Here is a 15613-nt window from a genome sequence, read left to right as displayed (position 1 = left end):
CGAGAGGCTATTGGCTGACAGGTCCCGGGGCCTGGTTGGATCTGCCGACTTCTGGCTCCGCCCTGAAGGCGGACTAGAAGAGCTCGAGCTTCTCCCCGCGGCCTCATTCTGTTGCTGAGCTGCTGGGGACAAGTCTCGCTTAATAAAGCCTAGATCGACTTCATCGCTTCTCGTCTCGCGTAAGTCATTGTGCGCTACAGAAGGCAAATTTGTACTGGCACACATTTGCCAATGGAATGGACCAGAATCCATTACTGATGTCCAAAACCGTGAAGTAGCGGGAATTGAGTCCCTGCTTGAGCATGGTCTCGGGACTTGTTGCTACTGTGGGGGCTGCTGCGGGGGTGATTTTGTTGAGTTCCCGGTAATCGATAGTCAGTCGCCATGATCTATCGGGCTTTCTCACTGGCCAAATCGGGGCATTATTAGTGGAGGCTACTGATCGAAGTACGCCCTGCTCTAATAAGCTTTCTATTACCTTGGAGATTTCTCCCTCTGCCTCTTGGGGAAATCCATACAGTTTTTGGGGTCTAGGGACAGGTCTTGTTATTTGTACTGAACCAGTCATCCGTCCACAGTCGTGCTTGTGGGTCGCGAATGCTGCCCTGTTCTTTTGCAGAACTGCCCTAACCTGTTTGTCCGTACTAAGCGTGGTCGGGTTGAACCAAAATTCACCTACGGCGCTAATGTTGTTCGCGTACTCTCCTATGTTGAGCGTTGCGGGGGCTCTTGCCGATTTTGCCATCTTCCAGACACACTGGTTGACTGGATCGAATGAAAGATTATGGGAATTCATGAAATCGATTCCCAGAATGTGCTCTGCTGTGTGGGGCAGGTCAACTAAAACTACGGGGTGCTTGGTAGTGATGTTACCGATTTGAATGTGTACAGGGGCTGTGATGTGTCCCTGCTGTGAGTGGCCTGTAAAGCCGCTGAGGGTGATCGTGGCTGTAGTGGGCCACGTGTCTTTTTGGAACATGGTGGAGGAATTTATTGTGGTGCGGGACCCTCCTGTATCCCAGAGAAATTCGATGGGCTGTCCCCGAATTCTCGCTGCAACTACCGGTCATCCGGACCTATCCCAAAGGGTGTCGCAGACCCAACTGGGGGAGCCCGTACACCGTCAGTCCGTTCCGGTCAAGTCCGTCTGATCTGAACGGGCGCTAACGCTATGAATGGGCTCTGTCTTCTTCTTAATCAGAGTGCCCGTCTGCTGGGCTCTCTGTGGCTTTTTAGGGGCATTGCACTCTCTTGCGAAGTCTCCCAACTGTCCGCAGGTGTAACACTCTTGTGACTTGGGTGGGGGGCTGTTCTTTCCCTCATTCACCCATGCGGGGTTCTGGTGGGTTTTTACTGCCTGCATATCTGCGCCAGTCTGCTTTTCCTCGGTATTCTTAACTGCGGGTTTACTTTGAACAGATTGCTCCCAAGCGCGGGACAATCTTTTCACTACCCACTTCTCGTTATGGGCCTCCTCTGAGGGATAATAACTCATGCAGGCTTTCTGTCCTGTTTCTGTGGCATGGGAGATAAGGGTGCGGGTCCATTTGGCCATGTTGTCTGGGGACAAATGGGCACGGTCTAAGTCTCCAAAGACTGCTGCAAAGTGGATCCACAGGCGTCCAGCAAACGCTGTGGGGTGCTCGGATTTCTTTTGCCTACATTTGTTGAGGCCATCTACGGGGTCACCCCGGTTATACCCGATCGCATCCAGGATCGCAGTATGCATTTCTGCAAGGGTGTCTCCTCCTACATTCTGTGGGTCGGGAAGGGCTGCTGCTACTGAAGGGTCTAAACTTAAAACTGTGAGCTTTACATGCTCTCGCTCATCCAGGCCGTACATGGTCGCCTGATGCTTAACTATGGCAAAGAAATGGTGGGGGTCTGAGGTGGGGAGGAACGGTGTGATCTTATCGCACGCGTCCCGTAATTGGGTCACTTTTAAGGGGGTGGAGTATAGAAATTCCTCATCGTGCGATGTGGCTGTGCGGTGGGTGGTTACTGGGTTCATTGGAGCCTGAACTATCTGCTCTGTGGGGGGTTGGGGCACTTTCCTCTTTTGTGGCTTTCCCTGCGCACATGTTCCCTGAACATATCTCTGTGCTGTTTCATTCAATTCTTCCCAATCAGGGCCGTCTCCCTGATCTAATTTTTCTCCAAGGGTTTCTTGGAAACGTTTCTGAATTGAAAGCAGCGATTGCAGCTCTGCAATCTGCTTCCGGCACTTTGCTTGATCTAGCGTGCTTTGTCTTTGTTCTGTGGTGGCAGCATGGAGTGCTCTTAATGCTGCCTTTAGGTCACTACACTGTTTTTGTAATGCCTCTACCTGTTTTTCCGATTCTTCTCGTACCAGGGCTGCACGTTGCGTGTCCTGATAGGCCTTTTCGTATTGAGACTGGAAGCTGCTTAAGTGCGCCAGACAAGACTCGTGTGCCCTTTTGGAATCCTGCACCTCTACATCTTTTGCTGCCAACTTCCTTCTCAATTCCAAATTCTCCTTTTCTACCGTGCTTACATCGACCTTACTCATTCGATGTATGCCCTCAACTTCTTTCCGGAGCGTCCTCATGACCTCCTCTGTGCCTCGCAATTGTGCCAAGCAGGATACGATTGCCATCGGCTTGCGAGCTTTCCCTAAGCTCTTTTTGTGGATCTCGCTCAGGTTCTCCCACCAAGTATGTCCTATACTCTCGGGACCTGATTCCTCGTTGTCACAGAATTCATTCCAAAGGGGCCATCCTTTCCCTTTGAGATATTTCCTGATCTCTTCCTCCCAATGGGACATTGTCCCACTCTACTGCTGCTGGTCGCTGCAACCGCAAATTCCTCTGGGTTCATTCGGCACTGCATTGCCTGCATTGGCATCTTTCCTATCCGAATGCTGCTCTTCAAATTTGGGACAGGGGTATTAATCCGAATGCTGCTCTTCAAATTTGGGACAGGGGTATTAAGGTGGTGCTGTAAATACGGGTATGGCTTTCGCTACTTTCCGATATACAAACTTCCGACAGTTTTGTCGCAACAAAAAATCTATCAGTTTTACCTTATCGCCCTGTTAGTTACGCATGCTTCCGAATTATGAGTACTGATCAGAACTGCTTGAACACTTGTGGTTTTCTGTTTCCAATTGGATCTCTAATTCAAATTCTGGGTTCTCCCGGAGTGGTTTTCCACTTCTAGATCGGGTCCCACCAGAGTCATAGATTATCATAGAATTTACAGTGCAGAAGGAGGCCATTCGGCCCATCGAGTCTGCACCAACTCTTGGAAAGAGCACCCTACCCAAGGTCAACATCTCCACCCTATCCCCATAACCCAACCCAACACTAAGGGCAATTTTGGACACTAAGGGCAATTTATCATGGCCAATCCACCTAACCTGCACATCTTTGAACTGTGGGAGGAAACCGGAGCACCCGGAGGACGCCCACGCACACACGGGGAGGATGTGCAGACTCCGCACAGACAGTGACCCAAGCCGGAATCGAACCTGGGACCCTGGAGCTGTGAAGCAATTGTGTTATCCACAATGCTACCATGCTGCCCGAATGCTGCTCTTCAAATTTGGGTCGCCAAATAATGTTGCTAACTTTGCCTTAGTTTAATTGCTCTGTTTTATCACCTTTGCTCTTGAGTCGCCAGGTATCTTTATGATACCGCCACGTGGTTCAAGTCTGAGTAATGATCAATAATCCAATACACCGATTAGTAAGATTTAAATCAAAGCACATTTATTATACAGAGTAATCACTACCCGTGCACAAATTCTACGTTTAAGCTACTTCTGCAACTAACAGGCCTATACTTAACTTGGAACTGGCCCACCAGGTCAGGGAAACAAATGGCCTTTCGTTCGGGTTCTGAGCCTGCGGGATTCGAAGTTGGTACAGGTTGGTAGCTAAGCGCCTATCTCGTAGCGAGCGTTGAAGTAAGACTTACAGGTTCGATCGGCTGCTGAAGAGTGACGAGAGCTGGAAGAGCTGAAAGCGAGCCGAAGAAGAAGAGCTGGAAGTGGTGGAAGAGAGCGCCTTGAACTTGGGGCTCAATTCTTATCGTCCCCAGGGGCTTCCCGCCTTTCGGGGCGGACCATGTACCTGGTCCTAAGTGATTGGACTTTGTCCCAATCACTTGGTTTGATTTTCTCCAATACTGGAGCGGTTCCCTGATCGATGGGCGGTCTTGAGGTGGTCGTTCACCTCCTTTTGTGTCGGCTGCTGCTGGCGCCGAAGAGTCTGGTTTTGCTTTGTGTGTCTAAATGTTGCTTATTGTTCCCGGGGATTGCTCATTAGTATGCAGATGGCTGGTGTTTTGTTATGCTGATGGTTGCTGGTATGGATCTTGTCTGGCCTTCCCAGAGGTAAATACACAGCCAACCTGCAGCTGCTCGTTTTTGTCCTGTTGGCTGACTTTCCCATCAGACTTTGCCGTTCACCATTTAAAATTGGGAGTTGGCCATTTTAAGTGGCTACATTGGTCACCATCAATTTACCTGAAGCTGCAGGCGACGGGGCGCCATCTTGAACAAAAGAACGCCCGGTAGGCCTTCCGTCCTCGGCCCGAGTCCGATCACACTCCGCCATTCCCAGAGACACACCAGCTCCGGCTCTCCTCCCTCCTCCCGCTCCTCCTTCCATGCAGCGCAACACTGCAAATCAGGCTGCAGGCGGCAGGGTTCGGCCCGCAGGCGACAGGCTGCAGGCGGCGGGGTTCGGGTGGCGGGGTGCAGGTCGCGGGCGGCTGGGTTCGGGCCGCAGGTGGCGGGACTACAGGCCGCCACTCCTCGGAACACCTCCGCTGCAGCGCAGAAACAGCAAGCCGCCATCCAGTCTCTCTCTCACACACTCTCTCTCGCACACACACTCTCTCACACGCACAGACTTGACGGACGGCCTGCTCACTGCGAGGCCCGCCTGCTTACTCTGAGACCGACCTACTCGCCCCGAGATCCAGCTGTGCATCCAACAATAGCGCGCTCACTCTGAGGCCCCATCACACCTCCTTTCTTCACCACGATCCTCCTGCTTACCACAGGCCTTTTGCACAGCCACAGTGAGATCAAATGGGCTTATCAGAGCAAGGCCTCTTGGAGCATTGAGTGTTACACGGGGCCTTGCACTGATTGTGCTATTCTTTTCTCAAATAATACCTTTTAAACTTTTTGTATGAACTGGCATAGTACTGAAGACTTGTGCCCCAGAACATGCCACCCACTCGCCATGCTGTTCCAGGACAGCTGTAACACTGGCATCTATCCAGCAATGTGGAAAATTTCCCAGGTGTGTCCTGTACACATGAAACAGGCCAAATGCAACCTAGCCAATTATTGCCCTAATAGTCTACTATCCATAATCAGCAAAGTGATAGAAGGAGTCATCAACAGTGCTATCAAGTGGCACTTACTCAGCAATAACCTGCTCACGGATGCTCAGTTTGGGTGTCGCCAGGGTCACTCAGCTCCTGAGCTCATTAACATGGTACAAACATGGACAAAAATGCTGAATGCCAGAGGTGTGAGTGACTGCCCTTGACATCAAGGCAGCATTTGACCGAGTATGGCATCAAGGAGCCCTAACTAAACTGGAGTAAATGGGAATCAGGGGGAAATCTCTCCATTGGTTGGAGTCATACCTGGCAGACAGGAAGATGGTTGAGGTGGTTGGAGGTCAATCATCTCAGCAACAGGACATCACTGCAGGAGTTCCTCAGAGTAGTGTCCTAGGCCCAACCATCTTCAGCTGCTTCCTTAATGACCTTGCTTCCACCATAAGGTCAGAAATGGAAATGTTTGCGGCTGACTGCACAATGTTCAGCACCATTTGTGCGACTCCTCAGATAATGAAGCAGTCCATGTCCAAATGCAGCAAGTCCTGGGCAACATCACGGCTCGGGCTCACAAGTGACAAGTTATATTCACGCCACACAAGTGCCAGGCAATGACCATCTCCGACAACAAGAGGATCCAACCATCTCCCCTTGACATTCAATGGCATTACCATCGCGGAATCCCCCACAATCTATATCCTGGAGATGTTCTACATTGTTCAGAAAATGAACTGGACTAGCCATACTAATACAGTGGCTACTAGAGCAGGTCAAAGGTTAGGAATCCTATGGCAAGTAACTCACCTCCTGATCCCCCAAAGCCTGTCCACCATCTGCAAGGCACAAGTCAGGATTGTAATGGAATACTCTCCACCTGCCTGGATGAGTGCAGCTCCAACAACACTCAAGAAGCTCAACACCATCAAGGACAAGGCAGCCCACTTGATTGCTATTCCTTCCACAACCATTCAAACCCTCCACCACCGGCGTGTGTACCACCTACAAGATGCACTGCAGTAACTCACCAAGGTTCCTTAGACAGCACCTTCCAAACCCACGACCACTACCATCTAGAAGGACATGAACAGCGGATACCTGGGAACCCCACCACCTGGAGGTTCCCCTCCAAGTCACTCACCACCCTGACTTGGAAATTCATCGGCGTTCCTTACTCTCACTGGATCAAAATCCTGGAACTCCCTCCCTAACAGCACAGTGGGTATACCTGCACCTCAAGGACTGCAACAGTTCAAGAAGGCAACTCACCACCACCTTCTGAAGGGCAACTAGGGATGGGCAAAAAATGCTCTCCTAACCAGCGACAACCACATCCCATAAATGAATTCTTTTTAAATTTGCTGGTCACATGGTAGCTGCCAGTTCCACAGAACCCCTGGAGAGCATTTGTGGACTGGCCGGGGGCCCCCCGATGCAAGTTTAAGAAACCCTGCACTGCAGGAAGTGTTTAGAGGTTCCAGAGAACTGATAACCTTTCAACATGTTCACACAGAAGAGAGACTATTCAAATGCTCTCACTGTGGGACTGGGTTCCACTAATCATCTAACCTCACTGTATACGAGTGAATTCACACTGGGGGAATCTAATCACCTGTGTAGCCAGTTAAAATGGCTAACTCCCGATTTAAAATGGCTAACTCCCGATGTAAAATGGCTAACTCCCGATGTAAAATGGCGAATGGCAAAGGCTGATGGGAAAGTCAACCAACAGGACACAAACGAGCAGCTGCAGGTTGAGTGTGTATTTACCTCTGGAAAGGCCAGACAAGATCGATACCAGCAACCATCAGCATAACAAAACACCAGCCATCTGCATACTAATGAGCAATCCCCGGGAACAATGAGCAACATTTAGACACACAAAGCAAAACCAGACTCTTCAGCGCCAGCAGAAGCCGACACAAAGGGAGGTGAACGACCACCTCAAGACCGCCCATCGATCAGGGAACCGTTCCAGCATTGGAGAAAATCGAACCAAGTGATTGGGACAAAGTCCAATCACTTGGAACCAGGTACAGGGTCCGCCCTGAAAGGCGGGAAGCCCCTGGGGACTATAAGAATTAAGCCCAAGTTCAAATCGTACTTCTTGACCGGGTCACTCAGCAACGCGAACCAACCCTTGACAGTGACCGGTCCAGCCGCCGCCGACATCCAGTAAGTCTTACTTCAACGCTCGCTACGAGATAGGCGCTCCTAGCTACCAATCTGTACCAACTTCGAATCCCACAGGCTCAGAACCCGAACAAAAGGCCATTCGTTTCCCTGACCTGGTGGGCCAGTTCCAAGTTAAGTATTGGCCTGTTAGCTGTAGAAGTAGCTTAGACGTAGAATTTGTGCATGAGTAGCAATTATTGTGTATAATAAATGTGCTTTGATTTAAATCTTACTAAGCGGTGTATTGGATTATTATTCAGTACTCGGACTTGAACCACGTGGCGGTATCATAAAGATACCTGGCGACTCAAGAGCAAAGGTGATAAAACAGAGCAATTAAACTAAGGCAAAAGTTAGCAACACCTGCTCCCAATGTGGAGAGGGATTCACTCAGTCATCTAACCTGCTGAGACAGCAGCAAGTTCACAACTAACTACAGTGATTGTGTTTTTCTGTTAATCACAGCCAGAACTCAACCATGTTCATTGGGATCTGTTTCTTCCCAGTCTTCAGGTTAATATTCTGGAAAACGGTAAAGTATATCACCTTTGGGTTAAACAAGGAGTGTTCGATCTTCTTTTTTAATAAATTTAGAGTACCCACGTCAGTTTTTCCAATTAAAGGGCTAAATTGCGTGACCAATCCACCTAACCTGCACGTCTTTGGGTTGTGGGGGCGAAACGTAAGCAAACACGGGGCGAATGTGCAAACTCCACAGGGACAGTGACTCAGAGCCAGGATTGAACCTGGGACCTCGGCGCCATAAGGCAGCAATGCTAGCCACTGCACCACCATGTTGCCTGTGTTCAATCTTTTTAATATCTCCAACACAAGTTAGCTCATTTCGAAGGGCATTCCTTCTCCTGCTGTCTCTACCATCCTCACCTCCAACAACAAGTGTGAGGAGCCCATAGATCTTCTTTGCCACTAAGATTGGGACAATCTGATCAGCTGCCTCTGCTGCTAACCTCCCTTCCACAAGCCCACCGGGTCAATTTTCTTTTCAAATAATGGGACAATTTCATGAGGCCAATCCACCTACTCTGCACATCTTTGGGTTGTGGGGGTGAGACCCATGCAGACACGGGGAAAATATGCGAATTCCACACGGACAGTGACCGGGGATCGAACCTAGGTCCTCGGTCAAAATGTCTCTAATGTTGCCCCTTCTCCGAGCTCCGAACCCACATCTTTTTCCAGTTTCCATTTGGACTTATTGTCACGTGTGCCGAGGCACTGTGAAAAGTATTGTTCTGTGTGCAGTACAGACAGATCATTCAATACATAAAAAACATAGGACATACAATAAATACACAATGTAATCTACCTCCCCATCTTTAAATCCAACTTCCCTCATACCGTCAGTGCCAATTTTGTCCATGAGAGCCACCTCCTGGTTCATTGACACTATTCCCACCAAACCTCTGGTCGCCCAAATTCCCCATGTTCACTGATATTGTTAACAATTCAGGCACTCTCCCCTATCTGTTAAATCAACCATAATTGCCCCCTCCTCAAAAACAGATTTTTGACCCCCACCATCCATGTAAACTATTAACCCCATCTCGAACATCCCTCTCCACGCTGTTTGCACTCCCAAATTCTGGGATTCTCAATGTGAGCAGAATGGCGTGTATTTGGAGAAAGGATGGCCCAGTTTTCCACCCTGGAATTCTCTGTGAACAGGTTGGATGTGGCTGCACACAGGATGTCCCAGTTTTCCATCATTGAAAGGACAGCGAGAGGACCAGATGGGCTGGATAGAACATAGAACAGGACAGCACAGAACAGGCCCTTTGGCCCTTGATGTTGTGCCGAGCATTGTCCGAAACCAAGATCAAGCTATCCCACTCCCTGTCATTCTGGTGTGCTCCATGTGCCCATCCAATAATCGCTTGAAAGTTCCGAAAGTGTCCGACTCCACTATCACAGCAGGCAGTCCATTCCACACCCTAACCACTCTCGGAGTAAAGAACCTACCTCGGACATCCCTCCTATATCTCCCACCCTGAATCTTACAGTTATGCCCACTTGTAACAGCTACATCCACCCGAGGAAATAGTCTCTGAACGTCCACACTATCTATCCCCCTCATTATCTTATAAAACTCTATTAAGTCGCCTCTCATCCTCCTCCGCTCCAAAGAGAAAAGCCCTAGATCCCTCAACCTTTCCTCATGAGACCTATCCTGCAAACCAGGCAGCATCCTGGTAAATCTCCTTTGCACCCTTTCCAATGCTTCCACATCCTTCCTATAATAAGGTGACCAGAACTGCACACAATACTCCAAATGTGGTCTCACCAGGGTCATCTATAGTTTCAGCATAACCCCGCGGCTCTTAAACTCAAGCCCCCTGTTAATAAACGCGAACACACTATAAGCCTTCTTCACGGCTCTATCCACTTGAGTGGCAACCTTCAGAGATCTGTCGACATGAACCCCAAGATCTCTCTGTTCCTCCACATTTCTCAGAACCCTGCCGTTGACCTTGTAATCCGCATTCAAATTTTTTCTACCAAAATGAAAAACCTTGCACTTATCAGGGTTAAACTCCATCTGCCATTTTTTGGCCCAGCTCTGCATCCTATCAATGTCTCTTTGCAGCCTACAACAGCCCTCCCCTCATCCACTACTCCACCAATCTTGGGGTCATCAGCAAATTTACTGACCCACCCTTCAGCCCACTCCTCCAATTCATTGATAAAAATCACAAATAGCAGAGGACCCAGCACTGATTCCTGTGGTACACCGCTGGTAACTGGTCTCCAGTCTGAAAATTTTCCATCCACCACCACTCTCTGTCTTCTATGTGATAGCCAGTTACTTATCCAATTGGCCAAATTTCCCTCTGTCCCACACCTCCTTACTTTCTTCATGGGCTGACCATGGGGAACCTTATCAAACGCCTTACTAAAATCCATGTATACGACATCAACTGCTCTACCTTCATCTACACACTTAGTTACCTCCTCAAAGAATTCAATCAAATTTGTGAGGCAAGACCTACCCTTCACGAAGCCATGTTGACTATCCCGGATTAAGCTGCATCTTTCCAAATGGTCATAAGTCCTATCCTTCAGGACCTTTTCCATTATCTTCCCGACCACCGAAGTAAGACTAACTGGCCTAGAATTACCAGGGTCATTCCTATTCCCTTTCTTGAACAGAGGAATAACATTCGCCACTCTCCAGTCCTCTGGCACTATCCCCGTGGGCAGCGAGGACCCAAAGATCAAAGACAAAGGCTCTGCAATCTCATCCTTTGCCTCCCAAAGAATCCTTGGGTATATCCCATCTGGCCCAGGGGACTTGTCGCCCCTCAGATTTTCAAAATTGCTAATACATCCTTCCTCACAACATCTACTTCCTCCAGCCTATCCGCCTGAATCACACTCTCATCCTCAAAAACATGGTCCCTCTCCTTTGTGAACACTGAAGAAAAGTATTCATTCAACGCCTCTCCTATTTCTTCTGACTCCATGCACAAGTTCCCACTACTGTCCTTGACCGCCCTACCCTCACCCTGGTCATTCTTTTATTTCTCACATAAAAGTAAAAAGCCTTGGCGTTTTCCATGACCCGACCCGCCAAGGACTTCTCATGCCCCCTCCTAGCTCTCCTAAGCCCTTTTTTCAGCTCATTCCTTGCAACCTTATAACCCTCAAGCGACCCTACTGAACCTTGTTTTCTCATCCTTACATACTCTTCCGTTTTCCTCTTGACAAGACATTCAACCTCTTTTGTGAACCATGGTTCCCTCACACAGCCACTTCCTCCCTGCCTGACAGGGGCATGCCTATCAAGGACACGCAGTATTTGTTCCTTGAACAAGCTCCACTTTTCATTTGTGCCTTTCCCTGACAGTTTCTGTTCCCATCTTATGCTCCCTAATTCTTGCCTAATCGCATCATAATTACTCCTCCCCCAATTATAAACCTTGCCCTGCCATATGGCCCTATCCCTCTCCATTGCAATAGTGAAAGACCCCGAATTGTGGTCACTATCTCCAAAGTGCTCTCCCACAAACAAATCTAACACTTGGCCCGGTTCATTACCCAGTACCAAATCCAATGTGGCCCCCCCTCTTGTCGGCCTATCCACATATTGTGTCAGGAAACCCTCCTGCACACACTGTACAAAAACTGCCCCATCCGAACTGTTCGACCTATAGAGGTTCCAATCAATATTTGGAATGTTAAAGTCACCCATGACAACAACCCTGAGACCTCCACACCTATCCATAATCTGTTTTGCAATTTCTTCCTCCACATCTCGATTACTATTTGGGGGCCTATAGAAAACTCCTAACAATGTGGCGTTCCTTTCCTATTTCTAACTTCGGCCCATATTACCTCAGTAGGCAGATCCCCTTCAAACTGCCTTTCTGCAGCCGTTAAACTATCCTTGATTAACAATGCTACTCCTCCACCTCTTTTACCACCTTCCCTACTCTTACTGAAATATCTATACCCCGGAACTTGCAACAACCATTCCTGTCCCTTTTCTAACCATGTCTCTGTAATGGCCACAACATCGTAGTCTCCAAGTGCCAATCCACACTCCAAATTCACCTACCTTATTCCGGATGCTCCTTGCATTGAAGTAGTCACACTTCAACCCACCTTTCTGTCTGCCGGTACACTCCTGCGACCTTGATACTCTCCTCAGTACCTCACTACTTTCGACACTGGCTTCTGGAACACAGCTCGTTTTCCCAGCCCCCTGACAAATTAGTTTAAACCCCCCCCCCCGAAGAGCCGTAGCAAATTTCCCTCCCAGGATATTGGTGCCCCTCTGGTTCAGGTGCAAACAGTTCTGTATGTACAGGTCCCACCTTCCCCAGAATGTGCTACAATTATCCACGTACCTGAAACCCTCCCTCCTCCACCATCCCTGCAGCCACGTGTTTATCTGAACTCTCTCCCTGTTCCTCACCTCACTAGCACGTGGCACCGGCAACAAACCAGAGATGACAACATGGTTTGTCCTGGCTCTCAGCTTCCACCCTAGCTCCCTAAATTCCTGTTTTAAATCCCTGTCCCTTCTCTTACCTATGTCGTTGGTACCGATGTGTACCACGACTTGTGACTGCTGCCCCTCCCCTTTAAGGATGCTGAAAACACGTTCCGAGACGTCACGGACCCTGACACACGGGAGGCAACATACCATCCATGAGTCTCGTTCGCTGCCACAGAACCGTCTATCTTTCCCTCTAACTATCGAGTCCCCAATAACTATTGCTCTCCCTCCTTCCCTTCTGAGCCACAGGGACGGACTCAGTGATGGAGATCCGTTCACCGTGGCTTACTCCTGGTAGGTCGTTCCCCCTCAACAGTATCCAAAACGGTATACTTGTTACTGAGGGGAATGACCACAGAGGATCCCTGCACTGACCGCTCCCTCTCAGCCCCTTTCACCGTCACCCATCTACCTTGATTCTTCGGAGTAACTACGCCCCTGAAGCTACTATCCACGACCACCTCTGCCTCCTGAATGATCCGAAGTTCATCCAGCTCCAGCTCCCTAACGTGGTTTCTGAGGAGCTGGAGATTGGTGCACTTCCCACAGGTGAAATTAGCAGGGACACTGACGTCGTCCCTCAACTCAAACATCCTGCAGGAGGAACATTGCACTGCCTTCCCTGCCATCCCCTCTAGATAAAAAAAGAAAAAGAAAGAGCTTACCTGTTATTCACTCTACCCCTTAGGTTAAAGGAGGTGGAAGGGTGGGGGACACTACAAGTGTAGTGTCTTGGGTTTAGAAACTGCCCAACTTAAATACAGGTAAAAATAAAACACTTAACCAGCAACCACTGCGCCCTACACGAGAACAGCAATCAGCTGTTATGGGCCTGCGCAAACAATTTCAATCTTTACTACTTACCCAGCAGTCACTCTGTCCTTACTCCGACCGGATTCAGCTGGAAACTCCCAACAGTAAGTTTTTTTTAAATTTACTCCCCTTCTCAGCAAGCACTCACTCAGCAACCACTGCGCCCTGCACAATAACACCTCAGGGAAAAGAAAAACTACTTACCAGTCACCAGCCAATCACTTAGCTGCAGGCTGTGATGTCATGGTTCAACTTCTTTCTACTTCTACCTGCCCTCGAGTCTCCGTCTTGATCTTTTCTCAGCTGGGATCCTTACAGTGATTATCTTTTTTATTTTGGTTGGAGGAGGTAGGGAGGGAGGGAAACACTGAAGTGTTTCGGATTTAACTGTCACTTGACAACAGCTCCTCCACAAACCACCATCAAGATGCAAATTTTCCCCGCAACAGCCAATCAGCAGCTCTGCTCTACTGCCCTCTGCTGGATGCTTGCCTTCACTTGAACACCTAGGGTGTCTTGCTCAGGTACACTTTCTGGATGCAGTGACCGCAATGCACTGATGCAAATTTTCCCTGCAACAGCCAATCAGCAGCTCTGCTCTACTGCCCTCTGCTGGATGATGCTGCTTTATGACATTACTGCAGTTCCGAAGGAACCATTCTCCTAATCAGCGGATATTAATTATTAATAAAGTTCTTAAGTTGCTGATACTGAAGTCTGGAACCAGCTGATTAATAAGACAAGATGTTGACTAGAATCTTTTATAGTAAGAAGTCTTACAACACCAGGTTAAAGTCAACAGGTTTGTTTCAAATCACTAGCTTTAGGAGTGCACCTCCTTCCTCAGGCCTGAGGAAGGAGTTGTGCTCCGAAAGCTAGTGATTTGAGACCATAAGACATAGGAGCAGAATTAAGGCACTCGGCCCATCAAATCTGCTCCGCCATTCAATCATGGCTGATATTTTTCTCATTCCCATTCTCCTGCCTTCTCCCCATAACCCCTGATCCCCTTATTAATCAAAAACCTATCTATCACTGTTTTAAAGACACTCAGTGATTTGGCCTCCACAGCCTTCTGCGGCAAAGAGTTCCACAGATTCACCACCCTCTGGCTGATGAAATTTCTCCTCATCTCTGTTTTAAAGGATTGTCCCTTTAGTCTGAGATTGTGTCCTCTGCTTCTAGTTTTTCCTACAAGTGAAAACATTCTCTCCATGTCCACTCTATCCAGACCACGCAGTATCCTCCAAGTTTCAATAAGATCTCCCCTCATCCTTTTAAACTCCAACCAGTACAGACCCAGAATCCTCAACTGTTCCTCATACAAGCTCTTCATTCCAGGGATCATTCTTGGGAACCTCCTCTGGACCCTTTCCAAGGCCGGCACATCCTTCCTTAGGTACGGGGCCCAAAACTGCTCACAATACTCCAAATGGGGTCTGACCAGAGCCTTATATAGCCTCAGAAGCACATCCCTGGTCTTGTATTCTAGCCCTCTTGACATGAATGCTAACATTGCATTTGCCTTCCGAACTGCTGACTGAACCTGCACATTAACTTTAATAGAATCGAAAACAAGGACTCCCAAGTCCCTTTGTGCTTCTGATTTCCTAAGCATCTTCTCATTTAGAAAATAGTCTATGCCTCCTTTTCTCCTTCCAAAGTGCATAACCTCACACTTTTCCACATTGTACTCCATCTGCCACTTCTTTGCTCACTCTCCGGGCCTGTCCAAGTCCTTCTGAAGCCCACCTGCTTCCTAAATACTACCTGCCCCTCTACAGATCTTTGTATCATCTGCACACTTCGCAAAAATTAGCAACCGTGTCTTCAGTTATTCCTCCAGATTATTCATGTATATTGTGACAAACCTGATGGACTTTAACCTGGTGTAAGACTTCTTACTGTACCCACCCCAGTCCAACGCCAGCATCTCCACATCACAGAATCGTTTATCTCCTTCCCCTTAAGTTCCTCGGAAATTTATACATCTTCGTTATTTAGTAGATATTTTAACTTTATTTGCTGATGAAATGCATCACCTCATATTGTTCTATGTTGAATGTCCTCAGTTGTCTCCCATTAAATCTCTAAATTCTTCCAATTTGAAACACCAAAATTTCCAGGCAGAACTTGAAGCAGAAACTTCCTCAATTAAAGTAAAGGTGAAAAGCCGTGCACGAGGGAAATAAGTGTGAACCCCCCCCCCCGTCATGCTGCCAATAATCAGCAAGTCAGGCTGAGCCTGTGTCCATTGTGAAATCGTCACAATGCCAGGTTGATTGA

General features: G+C 48.4%; 1 long non-coding RNA gene across 1 annotated transcript in view; it reads right to left on the bottom strand.

Annotated features, from left to right (window-relative positions):
* Positions 1-15487, bottom strand: part of LOC140420823 (uncharacterized) — an 86790-nt gene extending 71303 nt beyond the window's left edge. Inside the window, exon 1 of the long non-coding RNA XR_011946598.1 lies at positions 15370-15487. This is a non-coding gene — a long non-coding RNA (uncharacterized lncRNA). The remainder of the gene's footprint in view (positions 1-15369) is intronic.
* Positions 15488-15613: the final 126 nt, after the last annotated feature.

This window comes from Scyliorhinus torazame, chromosome 5, assembly GCF_047496885.1.
Source record: "Scyliorhinus torazame isolate Kashiwa2021f chromosome 5, sScyTor2.1, whole genome shotgun sequence".
Classification (NCBI taxonomy): domain Eukaryota; kingdom Metazoa; phylum Chordata; class Chondrichthyes; order Carcharhiniformes; family Scyliorhinidae; genus Scyliorhinus; species Scyliorhinus torazame.
Note: the sequence above shows the minus strand (reverse complement) of the source record. Positions and strands in the feature narration are given on the sequence as shown.